This window comes from Rousettus aegyptiacus, unplaced genomic scaffold (assembly GCF_014176215.1).
Source record: "Rousettus aegyptiacus isolate mRouAeg1 unplaced genomic scaffold, mRouAeg1.p scaffold_m13_p_13, whole genome shotgun sequence".
In the NCBI taxonomy this organism is placed as follows: domain Eukaryota; kingdom Metazoa; phylum Chordata; class Mammalia; order Chiroptera; family Pteropodidae; genus Rousettus; species Rousettus aegyptiacus.
Genome location: NW_023416288.1, coordinates 47,556,959 through 47,573,092, shown reverse-complemented (window position 1 = coordinate 47,573,092; position 16,134 = coordinate 47,556,959). Strand labels below are relative to the sequence as shown.

Below are 16,134 nucleotides of genomic sequence, written 5' to 3'. Positions count from 1 at the left end.
GATTCTGCGGGGAGGATGCCCGGAGAGGCCTCGCACCGGAGAGGGACACGCACGATGGAGGGGAGCGTCCTGAGCCGGAGACATGCAGGGCCGGCGCCCTGAGGTGAAATGCGCCCCGCATGGCATGCTGGGAGAGCAGAGAGGCCAGGGTCACTAGGCAGAGCGCCCAGAGGAGGGGGGCGGGGAGGGGAAAACAGTCTCTGGGGTTAGCGGGTCACAGTGGGCCAGGCCATGGGGAGTCTTCCCAGATCCGGGGATTGTTTCTGCAGTGTTTGTGCACAGCAGTTCTTAATGTGCTCTCCAGTCCGCGCGTGGGGGACCCTCCTTCTAGTCGGGAGGGGCCACAGATCCCGCCACCCCACCTCCCTGGCCCAGCTATTACAGGGTCACCTGCCACCAAGACTCTTCCAAACCCGGCTGGGCTTGGATGGCTAGAGGAATTCTCAGAAATTCAGAGGAGAGACAGAGCAAGTCGGGTTGCGAGCGCAGGCCTCTGGAGCTCGGGGAGCCGCCGGCTGGGCCGGGGGGCCAGACCGGACCCGTGTGGGCAGAGGAAGCGAGTCTACGAAACGACACGCATGCAGCCGAGACCAACGACGGCAGCGGGCGTTTCAGCCTCTGACGGCTGGAGTCCCGCTGCCAACCACGTGAGACGCCACGGGGTCTCACTTCCCGCCTTCCGCCTTCGTGAGTCCTCCAGGCCTAAGACGCCTTCCCCGTTTGAAGTGGAGCTGGCCCGAATGCAATTTCACAAAAGGCAGAGGCTGTCAGACTAGAGCTGAAAGCAAGGTCTAACTAGATGCTGTTCACTGCATGCTTTATTTTTTTTATATATAAATGTATTTTAGGCAAGGCAACCCTTGGTTGACCTCACAGATTGCAAGGACCTCGTCAGTTTACAATCCCTTATTTTTTTATTTTTTACACCTACAGCACCTGGTCTTCTTAGGTGATCTCCCATCCAAGTACTAACCAGGTCCAACCCTGCTTAGCTTCCGAGATCAGATGGTATCGGGCTGGTTCAGGGTGGCGTGGCGGTAACCCTCACGTGCACACTTTAAATTAAAAAATACAAAGGTAGTAAAAGTGAAAGGATATGCAAACTCTACACATGAGGGAGCCGGAGTGGATATATTAATATCAAGTGCACAGTTTTTAAGCTAAGAAATAATTAATACTCAAGATAAAGAAGTACATTTCATAATGATGAGATGCTCGAAATAGCAGAACTATATAAACATACATGCACATAACAATAGAACTCCGAAATACAGGAAGCAAAAACCGAGAGAAATGAAAGACGAGACGGACAAATAAGTATAGCTGGAGATTTTGCTACTCTTTTTTCCATAATTCATAGATCAAGTACACAGACAACCAGTAAGGATATAGAGATTTAAACACCACTATCGAACGACTGATATCAATAAAACTCTCTGCCCAACAACAGCAAAATATGCAAAATATTCAGCATCTAACAGCAAAATAGTCTTTCAAAAGCACACGGAACATTCACCATGACAGACCGTACGCTGGGCCGTAACACAAGTCTCCATAAATTTAACAAACCGAAAACATAGAGAGCATGTTCTATGGCCACAGCAGAATTCGATTTTAAATTAAGGCCAGGGAAAAAAAATATTCCAGTAAATTCCCAAAAATGTGGAAAGTATACGAGATACTTACAAACAACCAACAAGTCAAAGGAGAAATCACAGGAAAATAAATGAAAATGAAAACACAGCATAGGAGAATCTGCGGGATGCAGCCAAAGCCACGCTTAGAGGAAAATTCATCACTCAAAACCTGTATCAGAAAAGTAGAAAGTCTGTAACCAACGGTATAAAATTCCACTTCAGGAGGCCATAAAAATAAGGACAAATTAAACCCAAAGTGAGAAGGAAAGAAACATTAAGATCGTGCAGCAATCAATGAAACAGAATATAGTCCAGCAATAGACGAAAATCAATGCAACCAAGAGACGGCTCTTTGAAAATGTCAATAAAGCGTTTAAACCCTTAGCTAACCTTATGAAATAATATACACACGTTCCTGCTGGGTATAGAAGATGGGAAAAGGGTTGGCGGTTTCTTATTAAAACAAACATGCACTTGCCAGCGGGCCCATCAAGCCCACTTTTAGGCACCTTCCCAAGAAAAGTGAAGAAATACGTCCTCATGGAAACTTTCACGTGAACACTCACCATAGCAGTATCTGCGAGAGCCGAAACTTGGAAAGGAACAAAGAGTCCATCGGCTGGTGACCAGATAAACAAAATGTAGTCTATTCGTGCAATGAAACCTTCAGCAACAAAATGAATCAACCGCCCACACATGCCGCAGCGCGGGTGAACCTCGAAAAGGTCATGCTCCTCGAAAACATCATGCTGCCGAGGGAGCCAGACACAGTTTCTGCAAACTGTGCGACCCGCTTCCGCCAGGTCCCAGGAAAGGCGGGACCACGTGGAACTCAGTCGGTGCCAGGGGCTGGGGTGGGGCTGGTGGTGACTGCAAAGGGACATGAGGAATTTGGGGGCAATGGAAGTATTCTAAAATTATAGTTGCATGAAGACTTTTATCAAAACGCAATGAACAGCGCATTTCAAATGAGTGAGTGGTGTACGTAAATCATGCATCAATAAGCTAGTGTGTGTGCGTGTGTGTGTGTGTGTGTGTGCGCGCGTGCTCACGCGTAGCCCCGCACTGCTTGCTCAGTCGAGTCCACCTGCACGGCTACCCGGGGCCTCCACACCTGGCCCTCTCCGATGCCTCTCGCGCATTACCGTCCTTCACACGCCTGCTCCTTGGTAATCCGGCACGTCTTATCGTCTTCAACCCCCGTTATTAGCCCTCGGATCCAGCTTCTCAAAATCCCATTCCGCCCTCTGTGGACACTCGAATCCTGGTGATCATCTATCAAGGCCCAGCTCACCTCGCCTCCTGCCGGGTTCGTTTCTGGTCCCCCCCCTCTCCCCTTCCTCCCTCTCCAGCTGGTGCTCCCCGAGCTAGAGCGGTACTTCCCTCATCTGAACCCCACCGGTCCCCGCTGGCTCCATCCGCCTTCCCTGAGACCACCTGTTCCGGTTTTGTGGAAATGCCTTACATCTCCCTTGCAGAGGGGCTGCTATGTCGATGACCATCACAGTCCAAATAACACTGGTCACGACGACCTGCAATTGACAAGCACTCCCCGAGCGATCTCGTCTGTCGTCCCACCGCGACACTCTCCCCGATCCCTGCCGCTCCCTTCATGGAGCTCCACGGCGCCGCCCGGGCAGGTACAGACCCCCGTGGCCTCGGGCGAGGACGCGGATGACAGGGAGAAAGCTCCCCTCCACCTCACAGGGAGAAAGCTCCCCTCCACCTCAACGGCCTTCGCCGGGGAATGTCCTCGCATTGTCACCGAGCCGGGATGTTTCTGTCCATTTAGCTTATTTGGCTTCCACCTTAAATGCAAGATTTACCTCTTCCTTTCTCCTTCTCCTTCTCGTCTGTGCTCTGAATTATTTGAAATTTGTTCCATTACCTTAACGCTTCTTTTAATCGTAGGCCTGCAGAGGCATATTAGTTTTCTGGGGCTGAGTAGAGGTATTTTTAGCCTCCTAATGCTATTGATTTAGTTACTTTTAATTTGATGATCTGTACTTGACATTTTTTGACCTTATGTTCAAAACCAAAGTCTTCATTATCATCACCCTTAAAAAAATCACAGCTAATATTTCTCTGATTACTGGCCAAATGGTGTCACTAAAGAAAACCCTGATGTCAGACACAAAGCTACTAAATATTGAACAGACTATATTGGAAGAAAATGCAAAGACGTGTGGCTAATACAATCCTATCTTTAGATAAACTCGATCTTTCCTATCCTAGCTGAAAACAAAGATGTCAATCTCATAGGAGAAATACATCAGGAGTGTTTATTGTCTGCCAGATGATGGAGTTATAAATAAAAGTAATTCTGTGCCCTTGTAAAATACAATGACACCAGTAAATCACTGTGTTGGGAAGTAGGATTTCATCCTCTGTGCTGGTACTTCTCCCATCCCTTCAAGACGGCTTATCAAGGAACAGGGATAGAGAGGCAAACTGAGCCTCTGGGATCCTTCCTGGAATGTCTCTTTTACCTGGGGGCCTTCGGATGTTAACTCTGTGTCTCTCCCACCTGGTACCTGACGAGACGCCTTATCTTCTCAACAGCACTGACTTTCAAAGAAGCCAGCGACCATGAAGAATTCAGTATATTTTTCTCTCTAGAAATAAAGATGGGAAGGCGTTCACGAAGAAATTCATTGCTTTAGAGATTTTCAAATAAAAATCCTTTTTGGGAGAAATAAATACTGTGAAAGAAAAGACACTGTAAACAGAGAAATTAATAAATATGCAACATATCTATTATAATAAAAAAGTTGGATCGACTCTTTCAGGAATTTACTAGACCCCAGTAGAGTTTGAGTGGCGATGATTGCTTACTTCCCACCATGACACCTATAGAAAATTAGGATTCCAAAGAAACGAGAATTACTCCCTGAATCCGTTTGCTTTGCTCATGCGACTGGATGAACAACGCACAGCGCTTGGGACAGTGTCCGGCACAGGGACGCGCTCAACGAACGTCAGTCATCCGAACACTGAACATTTTAAAAGCCTCCACACGTAGCATCTCATCCAACCTTCACGTGGCGACCTTGAGGCGAGTAGAACGCCTTGGCGCATCCTTTAGCAAACGCCGGTCAGCATCCGTCCTGCAGGGGGCGCTGAGCACGCCCGCGCACAACGCAGGTGCCCGGCCTCCAGGAGTGCACACGCCCGCAGCCAGATAATCACGAAATAACGCAGAAAATGCACAGGAACGACTGGATTTTGTTCACTGGCTATTACTTCCTATAACAAAAACAATGTCAGAGTTCACACTTTTGACAAGAACCTCCGTGACTGGGGAGGGAAAATAACGGGGTTCCAAATCGGTCCTGGGATTACCAGCAGATGCCTGAGCGGGAACAGTCCCCGAGTTCTAGGTAAATAGAATTTCACGGCAACACAGTTGCTCCTACTGACCCCTGTAACCGACGCCAGTTTCCCTCTCTTCACATGTGGGGAAAATTAAAATAATTTTCATCTCCAATAGGCTCTGCTGGCCCATGGATTCTAAAAGATGATTAAATGAGCTTACTAGTTAAATCTTAACATTAATAACTGTGTCTCCAGTCAAAGGAAGTTATAAATAGATCCTCTGCTTTTCTCCTTGAAATTCTGACTCTTAAGAGCAAAATAAGTACTATTGTAATTATTTCAAGTCATTGCTCTAGATGGCCACGTACCAGGCTTTGCCAGTGGGTTTTCAAACCACGAGCCAAGCTGACGGGGGCTAATTTTGTGGTCCTGACTTCTCCTCCATCACGGAATATTAATAATTCCATTTCTATAATGATTGCCTTGTAATTCTATTTTATTATATCCTGATCATACTCATACTTTTGCAAAATCTAAACGGTAGACTGAATGAAGGTTGGTGCGACTGACCTTTCTAGAAGCACAGCTTGATCTGAGGTCTCAGAGAGAGAAGAGAACTGAGAAGGATATTCAAGCGTGAGGAAATCAGAAAAGGGATTAGAACGGAGAAAGGGAGAAAGTGTTAATTGTGTGTAGTACCTAAAAATAGACTTTTCAAAGAGACTTGAAGGATCACCTAATCCAACACTTTTCTAAAGACTGGTTTGTGAAATGTTATGTTCGCACGAGGTTAAAGGGTATCATACAAATTCGAAAGAGGGAAGGATCAATAGATGAATAATCTCAGGAAATCTTGAGTTTAACCACATCAACCAGGTTTCCGAATTTTCTTTTTTTAAAGACAAAGGTTTGTTCCCAGGTGTGTGTGCCCCTGAGGCCCTTGCCCCACAGAGCACGTCGCAGGCTGTTGTCCTATGGGAGGTGACAGGGGCCGCTCACGACGAACCCCTCTACACTGTGGGGGAGGGGCACCGGGACCCAGGGACGCGCGGTGGCGCCAGGACCGCAATCAGGTCTGCGGCTTCCCGGTCCCGCCCTCGCCCAGTGCGCCTTACACCCCCGTCATCACCTCTATTTATGATGGGTCTGAGCGTGGGACCGAACAGGCATGAGGAGGCTCTGGATACAGCGAGGCCCCGGAGGCCTGGGACGAATCGCCCGCGTGTTGGCCCTGGGGACCGCCACCGTCCAGTGCGCGCTGGCCGCGTGCCCCGCGCCACGTGAACGGAGGCGCCGTCGTCATCCCCGCGTGCCAGACACGGCGTGGGACCGCCCACGGCGACAAGGTGGCCACCGAGGTCCCAGCCCACGCGGGCCCTTCACCGCATGCGCAGGGAGACCGTCCTCGGGTTTAATGCGCGGCACCGCGATCGATGCTGAGCGAGGAGCCGCGCGGGCCGGGAGCGTCGGGAGGAGGCGCCGAGGCGGGGCCGGCGCCTCCGGGTCCGCGCGCTGGTCCGCGGGGCTGCGGCCGCGCTGAGACCGGGGGACCCTGGCGCTGTGCGGGGCCTCCGGCCCGGCCAGGCCCCCTCCTCCGAAACCGCGCCAGCGGGGGCGCCCCCCCCACACACGCTGTCCCCCTGGGGTGCCCCCCACACACGCTGTCCCATGGGGGCCCCCAGGCCCGGCGGCTCGCCTGGGTCACCGGTCCCCAGACTGCCCCGCAGCCGCCGACCGTGGGGCGTGCGTTTTCCCCTCGGGTTCCGCTTCGTGCCCGTCCTATGCCGGGGCTGGCGACGGGGGCTTCCTGTCCCGGTGGCCCCCAAACACGAAGGCGTCTGTCGAATCCACATCCTCTCTGCTGGAGTGACAGCAAAGTCCGGCCAAGTCCGGCCTTCCTCAGCCCGGAGAAGTCTCAGGTCCTCTTTAAAAATAACCCCCGAAGTTAAACGCGCTTTCGGTTTTCAAAGCAACTCCACGGCCGCTGTTTCATATCCTCAGAATGTTCCGGCGAAACGAGAAATGCGGGTATCATGTCACCATTCAGTGACCGAAGGGGACAGACGCGAGGCCACGCTGCCGGAGGCAGACCCGGAGCGACCTCTGAGGGCGCGGTCAGCGAGACACGACCGTGGACCGAGCATTAGGTGGCGGCCGTCGCGGCTGTGATGATGGCCTCGTGTCTACCTGGGACGATGCCCTTGTCTGGAAGCGACAGCCGTGCGCGGAAGCTCGGGGGCCGCCGCGCCCCGCCGCCGCGGACACCTGCCGTTTACGGCGCCGTGGCAGAAGCGCCAGGCAGCGCTTTGAGGCCGGAAGCGCGCGCGCCGCTCCCCTGCGGGTCTTTCTTTGTGCCTGAAGCTTTTCATGATAAATTGAAAACAAACAAACAAACAAAGTATCCCATCAATAATGCTCAATCCGCACACATCCTCCAGGTGCCATCATGCATAAACTGCAAGAGCAGAGCTGAGAGATCTAATGCCATTAACAGAGCTTCCCGCGATGGCCGAGAGAAGATGGCCACATCTACGTTCCCGTGTGATTTGTCTATCGCTGAAGAACCGAAGGACAATTCTCCCTGCGTCCGGACAGAGCAAGGCGGACTCTCCCTGCTGGGTCCCGCTCTGAGCTGTGTCGCCGCCGCCTCGAGGAAGCAGCTCGGAGCCAGACACAGGCATGCGCCTGAGCGTGACATTTCAGAGTCCTCAGAGGGCGCGCCAAGGCAAACACCGCCCGGAGCGGGCCGCTGGCCGGCCTTGGCCTCTGGCCGCGGCCTCCGCCTCCCCTTCTTGCTCCCGCTTTCGGTTGTAACCTTGGACCTGCCCACGGCCCCCGCTCAAGTCCCGCTCAGCTCCAGGTCCCTCGGTGCAGGGGGACCTCACCCAGTGACACCACCAGCCCCTGCCGAGGCCACGCCGGGGGCGCGTGGAGCTGGGCAGGGCCCCTGCGGGCGCCACACCCTCCTCCTCGCTCACACTGCTCCTCCGCCCCACCTGCCCGCTGAGACGCCCTGACGAGGGGGTCCCTGCCACACAGGCACGGGGCCACACACGCCCACATCGACCTCGCGCCAGCCCGAGGCTACGCCACCCGGGGACGCGCTCCCGTCACTTGGCCGACCCAGCACAGTGACTCTGATGTCATGTGACTGCGGACTCAAAACCGAAGTCATGGGATGTGCACGGCCGGCACCCTCCCCAAAACCTGTCCCGCAAAAGCCTAGGGACGAGGAGAGAGCCAGCTGCGACACAATGAAGAGGGGACGAAAGCATTTAAAAACCAAGCCTACCTGACGACAGGCAGGAGACGGGAGCCACCACCTCTGGGCGCCAGCGGTCGCCGGGAGGGGACCCTCTCCTGCTGTTTATGCGGCAGGGAAGGAGGTTTTCATTAAGGCGATGCGTTCTGGGCACCTGATTCTCCTGCAAGCCTCCGCGGATCAACAATGCCGGACCAGGCTCCACGTGCTCAACTGTGCCTAGGCCACTCGGGGAGCCCCTTACCTTCACCCGGAGCCGAGGACTCCCCGGCTCCCCACCCTGTGTTCCCAGCAGAGACCCACCCAGCACGGCGGCAGGCACCCCAGAACCGCCTTGTCAGCAGGGAGGCCGGGCCGCCCCAGGGAACTGCCCGGCACCCCGAACCCCTGGGTGTTTGCCCTCGGCCAGGATGCTTGATTCTTTTTCTTAGGTGTGTCATCCTCGGAGACCGTCTACTCTGAGCGGGTGACAGGGCAGCGTCCCCTAGTGGACAGAGCATGGGAGGGGGCCGGCATGCGCGGGTCACTTCCTTCCTCCTGCCTCGATGTTCTCAGCTGTAAGATGGGACCGAGCACCATGGTGTTGCACCTCATCATACACCACAGAGACCGGGGCTGCTCCCCTGGGACGGCCTCCTGCCAAGCGGAGGAGGCAGGGGCAGCCCTTGGGCCGAGGCGCATGCGGGCCAACACCCCGGGGAGGAGAGGTGGAGGGCGGCTGAGGCCCTACCGGCGCAGACGGCCCACGGGGCCGCAGCTCGGTGGGCAGAAGCGACCAGGCCCGGGTGTCCACGCCCGCCGCAGGCACCTGCTGGGAGCGGCCCCGAGGGGTGCCCCGAAGCTGAGGCAGGTGGCGGCCGCAGGGCGTGGCAGCCGCCTGCGTCCCCAGAACTGAGATCTGTGGGGCGCGGTCCGCTAAAGAAAGGTTGGTTGTTATTTTTTGTATTGTTGCTTATTACGTTTATTCTGAACTTCAAAAGAACTTTGTCAATTCAAAAAACAACAAAGAAGAGGCTCTAAACCCAGTTTTCACCGAGCGGCATAGCCCTGACCGCTCATTCCGGAGGGAGAGACACCTGCCCGCCCCGAGGCAGAGGCTGGTCCTCCACTGGTCTCCCTCTCTGTCTGCCTCTCAGCAAAATGACAGCTTCGGTCACGTAGGTCCTGTGCTTGGCCTCCTCATACTGTTACTTCAGGCGGGGTCGCCGGAGCCGCACGGGGCCTCCTGTCCCTTCCCGTGGCCGATCCTCCCCGCTGCGTCTCCCTCTTGGTGACCCTCTTCCCTGCGCCCCCTCAGCTGGCCCGGGGCTTCCGGCTGCCCACGTCCACCGCTGCGGGGATGGTCACCTCCGCGCCCGCCCTGCGAAGCACACAGCCTCTGCGTCCCATCCACAGGAATCACAGGGGAGCGCGCCTGGGGCCTGCGGGGCTGCTGGCTGGTCGGCTGGGTGGGGCTGGCGCTGTCCCTCCTGAACCAGCGGGTTAGCGGGGAGGCGGCCGCGGTGCAGCGAGATGCAATGCGCAGAACTGCCAGCGGGGGGCCGCCCGGCGGCGCTGAGCAGCGGGGTCCCGGGTGTGGATAGACTGGCGTCGGCCCATTTCCCATCGCAATTCGAAAACCGTCCACCTGTAACACAGGTGAACCAGAGAGCGTGACCAGTGTGTGTGTGCACACATGTGTGCACGTGCGTGCGCGTGCGTGCGTGTGCGCGCACACATACAGCGCAGACGACCGTGGGTGTCGGTCCACAGGCTGTGCGCTCATTCTCGTCGGCTCACTCCGGCTTGGGCGGGGAGGGGAGACGGGGCGCCGACCCCTGGAGCAGGACGGGCAGTCGCGCCCGTCACACCCCGCCAGGCCGGCCGCCGCGCCGTCTTGCTGCTCGGGGACACCTGCCTTGCGCGTGGGGCGACCCGCAGTGCTGGCTTCTCCGGCGCGCGGTCTCACGGGCATTAGATTGATGGGGTCTGTTATGGAGTTGTAGATCAACCCACATATTACATGTCACTGTAAACACCTTTTCACACTCTTCACCATATAACTTGTCATTTTTAATCTCCTACTTTGATGTTAAACATCTCCTTACCATCGAACTGTAAATACAGCGCGGGCCGTATTTTCTAGGTGACTGGGAAGAATGATTGGAGAGCTGACTGAAAAAAGAACCTTGATTTATTGCACCCGAGGTTCCCCAGGAATCCGCTCTGATTTATGTCTCGCACCGGCTGTCTGAGGGGTTCACCCTGGGCTAAAGATGCAGCGCATTACAGGCATTACCGCGCCCCGCGAGCGCTCTCCGCGCCACACAGAGTGACGTCCGGCAGCCCCGCCGCTCGGCAGAGACCCGGGGCGGGGCGACTCGGCTCAGCACCCATGCCATGCGCGCTAAAGCCCCGGAGCGCGTTGGCGATGCGGAGAGTGGCTCGGTGCACGGGGCACGTGGGCTGCTCTCAGCTCCCCGCCGGCTCCGGCCGCCACCAACCCGCCCGCTGGGCGGCCTGCTCGCCCAGAGAATAAGGCCTGACGGCTGCCAGGAGCTGCAGAAACGCTGTAGTATTTACAGTTCCTGAGTCGTCTTTATTCCAGTCGCTGTCGAAACACAGAGCACGTGTGTCGTCGTTAAGTACCACGCTTCGTGCCGCGTGACGTTCAAAGACACAAGCCTTCCTCGACCGCCCACAGCGCGACGGTCACCTCCGGGTACCGCGATGCTGCGTAGGGAGGGACTGTCACTAAGTGACCCCTGACGGGTGACCGGATGAGGAGGACGAGGTGCATATGGACGATGGAGGTATGCTCGGACATGAACAAGGATGAAAACTGCCGTTCGCGACGACGCGGAGGACTCTCGAGAGCATCACGCTAAGTGCAGTCAGTCGAATGGAAAAGGACGAGAACCATAGGACGTCACTCGCATGTCAGATATGAAACGAAAAGTGACAAGTACAGAAAGGAAACAAACCCACAGGCACAGACAATGGTACGGGGGGGCGGGGGACGGGTGAAGAGGACAACGGGGTCAAACACTCCACGAGGGGGGACGCGGGACTTTGGGGCGCGAGCACACAGTGCAGTGTACGGGCGACGTTATAGCACTGTGTCCTGGAACTTATTTATTAAAAAAGATCTGCCATGCAAAAAAACAACAAGAATGAAAAGACATGATCAAGTTCAGAACCAGCTCAGTCCCTCCGTGCGCCAAGGGCGATGCTCAGAGGGGAAGCCGAGCGAGGGACGGAAGCCACCGGCTTGCCGGAAGTCGGGCTAGGGACAGTGCCAGCAGTGACTCAGCCTCGGGGGGGAGAGGGAGCAGCAGAGGAGCCTTGGGGACGTGTGACTCACCCGAGGCGGCCAGCGAACCATCAGCGAAGGAGCCGCGGGGCGGCGGGCGCACCCCCGGGCCAGCCCTTCCTGCGCCCAGCGCGAAAATCCCAAATGAAGCCTCAGCCCATCCGCAGCGCGTGCGGATAAGTCACCACGACAAAGTGGACTCGAGCCTAGGGACGGAACGTGGTTCGGCATCAGAATTTTCCATCAGGTGATCTGCCAAATTAGCCTCTCGGATGACAGAAGAAAAGCCATTTGATCACCTCAATTGATTCAGAGACGTCACTTTACAAAATGAGCCATCCTTTATATGTCTAAACAATGTAGAAAACAGAAAGGAACGTCCTTAATTAGATCTTCTCCCTCCCCCCAAAAAAGATAATAAAGAGCCCACAGCAGGCTCCCCGTCCAGCTATCGCAAAGGAGCTTGTGGCAAACCAATGTTCCTGCCAAGAATAAACAGAAAATTTGGGGTCAAGTCCCCAAAAAGTTTTGTTCAAAAGCACTGGAGAGCCACGAGGCAGTGAGGACTTGGGGAGGGGAGCACATGGCGGGGGTGGGGGGTGAGGGCGGGAGGGGAGGGAGACTCTGCAGCTCCCCCCGAGAGGCGTTCATGGTCCCGCTGCAGAGCAGGACGATGGACCCGAGCAAAGGGACAGCTCGAAGGCCACGGCTAACAGCCGCCGAAGCCAGCCAAGGTGGTGGCACATGCCTGGAGAAATAGAAACGAGAGGCGTGGGGACCAGGGTCCCAGGGAGACAGGAAGGATCGAGGACAGGCCCTGGTGGCCTGGCAGTTCCTCCCTCCGGACACGTGCTGGCCAGGGACGCGCAAGGGCAGGGAGGTGCAGGCCACACGGTGAACGTTCGGCCGTCCGAGGTGGGCGCAGAGTGGGCGGGGACACAGGCGGTCGCCCTGGGGTTTCAGGCAGACGCCTGGGAGAGGGGCCTCCTAGAGACGCACGGCCTGCCTCGAGTCAGCCCAGCCGTGACCGGATCAAGGCTGTCACGTGCCACGTGGCTTCCCAGAGCGCAAACCCACCTGGGAGAAGGTGACGTCAGAGATGTCACAGTCGCTCGTATTCAGCGTCCGGGGAACGGGAACGCCTGGTTTGCAAAGGGACGAGCCATCTGACCGAAAAATCAAGGAAAACCGAGCCAGTAGAAACAGACCCACGTTCGAGGCAAACACCGAAATTATCCGCTAAGGCACTTAAAATGGTTACGGATGTGTCCAAGGAAAAGATGGAGGGGGAAAAATGGAAAGTAGATCTCATCAGAAACTTGAAATCTGCTAAAAACAACCAACTGGAAAACTTGGAACTGAAAAATGCAGAACTCCAAAGATGAGCTCAACGGCGAACGGTGCTCAACAGCAGACGGGGTCTGTGACCTGGGAGCCAGGCCAGCAGAAAGCGTCCACATTCACGCGCCCCAGCGCAGAGCAGAGGGGGCGGGGCGGGGCGGGGGCGGGGGCAGGGGCGGGGCGGGGGAGGGCAGCACACGTGCACCTGCTGCTCCCAAGAGAGAGGGAGCCGGGCCACAGGAAAAGCCCCTTTGCTCTCTCCGCTGGCAGGTTTCAGTGACATGGCTTCCTCTCTGTTGTAGCCACCTTCCTCCCCCAGGCCACCGGGGACCCCCACTCAGAGTCCATGTGCCCTAAGACGATTACCCGACTGTGACCTTGGGCCTGTGTGCCCCCCGCGAACAGTGGGCTCCCCGCAGCGGGCGGCTCCGTAATTGAACCTGCGACCCCTGGGACCTAGACCCACTTCCTAAGCGCCCCGCTGCAGGCCCGTCTCAAACAGCGCGTGAACCAGAACGAGACTCACCGCGTTCCAGAGGCGACCCCAGCGGGTCCCCAGGGATTTCCGACGGTGCCAGGCCAGGCAGGAAGGGGGGTGGCGAGGGCCGAAGGGGCTTCGAACCCGCGGGTCCGCGGGAGGAGCTGTGCCGATGACCCCCAGGTGCTCTCCCGAGGCAGGCGCGTGAGGGAGGTGAGGGGCGGGGAGCCGGGGGCTCTGCGGGGTGACGCGTGGACCGCAGGGAGCTGTGGTCGCCCCGCACGACGCACGCAGAGGCCCGCTCCTCCGCAGAAGTGCTTGCGTCTGAAGCCGCCTGCAGCCAGACGCGCTTTCTCCTGACGGTCTTTCTGAATTAGGTAAAGGAAGATATTAAACCCAATTTGCAATATGATAAATTTTCCAAATTTGAAAACCCACTTTAAGCTCCGCGGGGAGGAGTGGGCTGGAGGACTCCGGCCTCCGCGCTCACGCGCTCCACATTGCTCTGGGCCGCGAACAGCTCATTTTATGGGCCCGTTTTTCTAAGTGATATCCTGAACTAAGGGATAATTTAGATAATAAATCCGTTTCAATTACTGTCCATTAGAAGACAGGAAAGCATTAAACCCAACCGAAGCTGGTGGGAATTACGAGCCGGCCTTTCAGGTGGAAATCAGTTTAACGCGTCCACAGGTGACGCGGCTCCCCTGCTCCCTCGCAAGTGCTTTCTCATGAAAAGAGCACGTTCCACTCAAATGACGCTCGCCCACGCCGCGCGTCTGCGGGGAGCGGCCAGTGCCCAGCACAGAGTCAGACGCGGGGCGGGGGTGGGGGGCGGCCAGTGCGCGCCAGGCCCTTTCCGCCTGCTGTGCCCCCTGGCGCTCTGCCCCTGCCCCGCCTCTCTGACCTCCTGCAGCTCACGAGACCTTCCCACACTCCCGGACTGAAGCAGATCTGGGGTGTGGGGCCCCGATTCCTCACCTCCTCCGGAACCTGGCCGGCCCGCCCAGGTCACTGTTCATCCCGAGTAAAGAGAATTTAGTCTGGAAATCACCACTCCCGTCTGCATTGGCCTCCGCCTGAGGCGACCTGCAGCGGCAGTAATGGTCACCGATCCGACTCCGGCGTGGGCTCAACCGAGCGCCACACGTGTGCCGAGTGCTGGGACGGCAGACGCAGGCCTGAGGTGCGCCCCTCAACACACAGGAGGGGTGCACGTCACTGGGAACTGGGAAGACGCTCCGCTCTGGGGAATGGACAGGCCCGGGCGGAACAGGCCCCATCATCGGCCACAACCCCATGAGGTCAGCTGTCCACGCCTAAGGGAACAGGGAAGCAGGAATGTGGGGGCATCTGCTGGCTCCCTGGCCCCCAAGTCTTCAGTCACGTGCTTTGCAGATGCAACTTCAGGACCACGTCCCCACGCTGCCCTTGCCACAAACCAGGGGGCTGTCCTGGCCCCCCTTGCCCTACACCCCGGCGGCACCAGGAGCTGCAGCCTCAGGCTCCGTTCGAGGCCGCTGACCCAGACGTTCGCATCTCCCCAGGACTGTGCTGAGCATCGCGGTTCTAGTTCAGGCGGCGACCGCCAGCGAGTCGGCACGCGGTGTCAGGTGGGCGGAGACCCAGCCAGGCGGTGGCTTCCAAAGTCACGCAGATGTCCATCCACTGCGCTGTGCACTGAAACTAACGTCGCACGTCAACCGTAACTGACAAATAAAAATTTAAAAAATTTAAAAGACTTTCCATGCTACAATAAAAAAAAGTCAGCATCAAAGCCCCACAAATTATTCATTTAAAAAACTTCTGATTTCTTGGGTTAAAGACCACCCATTCGCCAAAAATATATATATTTTTAATGTAGTCAAGACAATCAAACTTTATTTGTTTTAAAACATAAGTAATTTTTTTTTTACCCTTAAGTATAAAACACACTTTTTGGCCTCACTTTTCATCTAGTTGGCACATCGAGAATATTAATTTTAAAATGTTCATTGTTCACAGAGACAAAAAAAAAATCTGTGCTGGAAAAGTCATAATTAGACTAATGGCTGTGGGCACCAAAAACCTTGTAATTGAAGTGGGAAGCATGAATGAGCCTTCCCACGCAGAGCCGGGGGTCTTTCCTCTGGAATTAATACTGCGGAGACCCATAAAAGATTAATCAAGACGAGCAATCGATAACTTCTCGAGCGCTAATAAGCCCTGCCTCCTTCCATGATATGTTGAGCAGTTTATCATGTTTGGCCCTATGAAGATTTATGGAAAATCCATAGTTAAACTAAAGGATGAGGTAATACAGCACTTAGTAAATGAAGCCCAATTAAAATTTATGCTGGATATCACACTTTCCAAAGATCTGGAAAATCATGTTCGATGCCCCCTACTTTTTTAAGAATAATAATAATAATAATAATAATAAAAAGAGTCCACTGTGTCACCTCACGTTAGGGGGATGATCGAGAACAGGACGCAGTTCAGAAGATCACGTGAGGGGCAGGACCGTCCTTGGAAGTTAATGAACTTGTACCCCCTCCCTTTCTCCTCCCAGGACCAACTTTCCCTGTAAATTTTTTTAAAGTTGTGTAAAATATCTTTTGGGATCATGAAGGTCTCTACTCTCAGTCAAGCCGGTGGGTCAACAGGCCATGTGAGAGGATGAGTTAATGGGGAATTAATAGTCCGTAAGTGGTACATCCCGACCATCAGGTTCTGTCGCGGCGTTTGCCCTGAGACAGGCTATTCATTAAAAGCGTCAAATTGTATGTTTTGTTAATTAATCTTTGAAGCAATATTATAATCATAAGAA

The 16,134-nt window shown here is 55.4% G+C and overlaps 1 pseudogene; it reads right to left on the bottom strand.

Annotated features, from left to right (window-relative positions):
• Window positions 1–924: 924 nt before the first annotated feature.
• LOC118611086 lies at window positions 925–1,043 on the bottom strand (annotated as a pseudogene).
• Window positions 1,044–16,134: the final 15,091 nt, after the last annotated feature.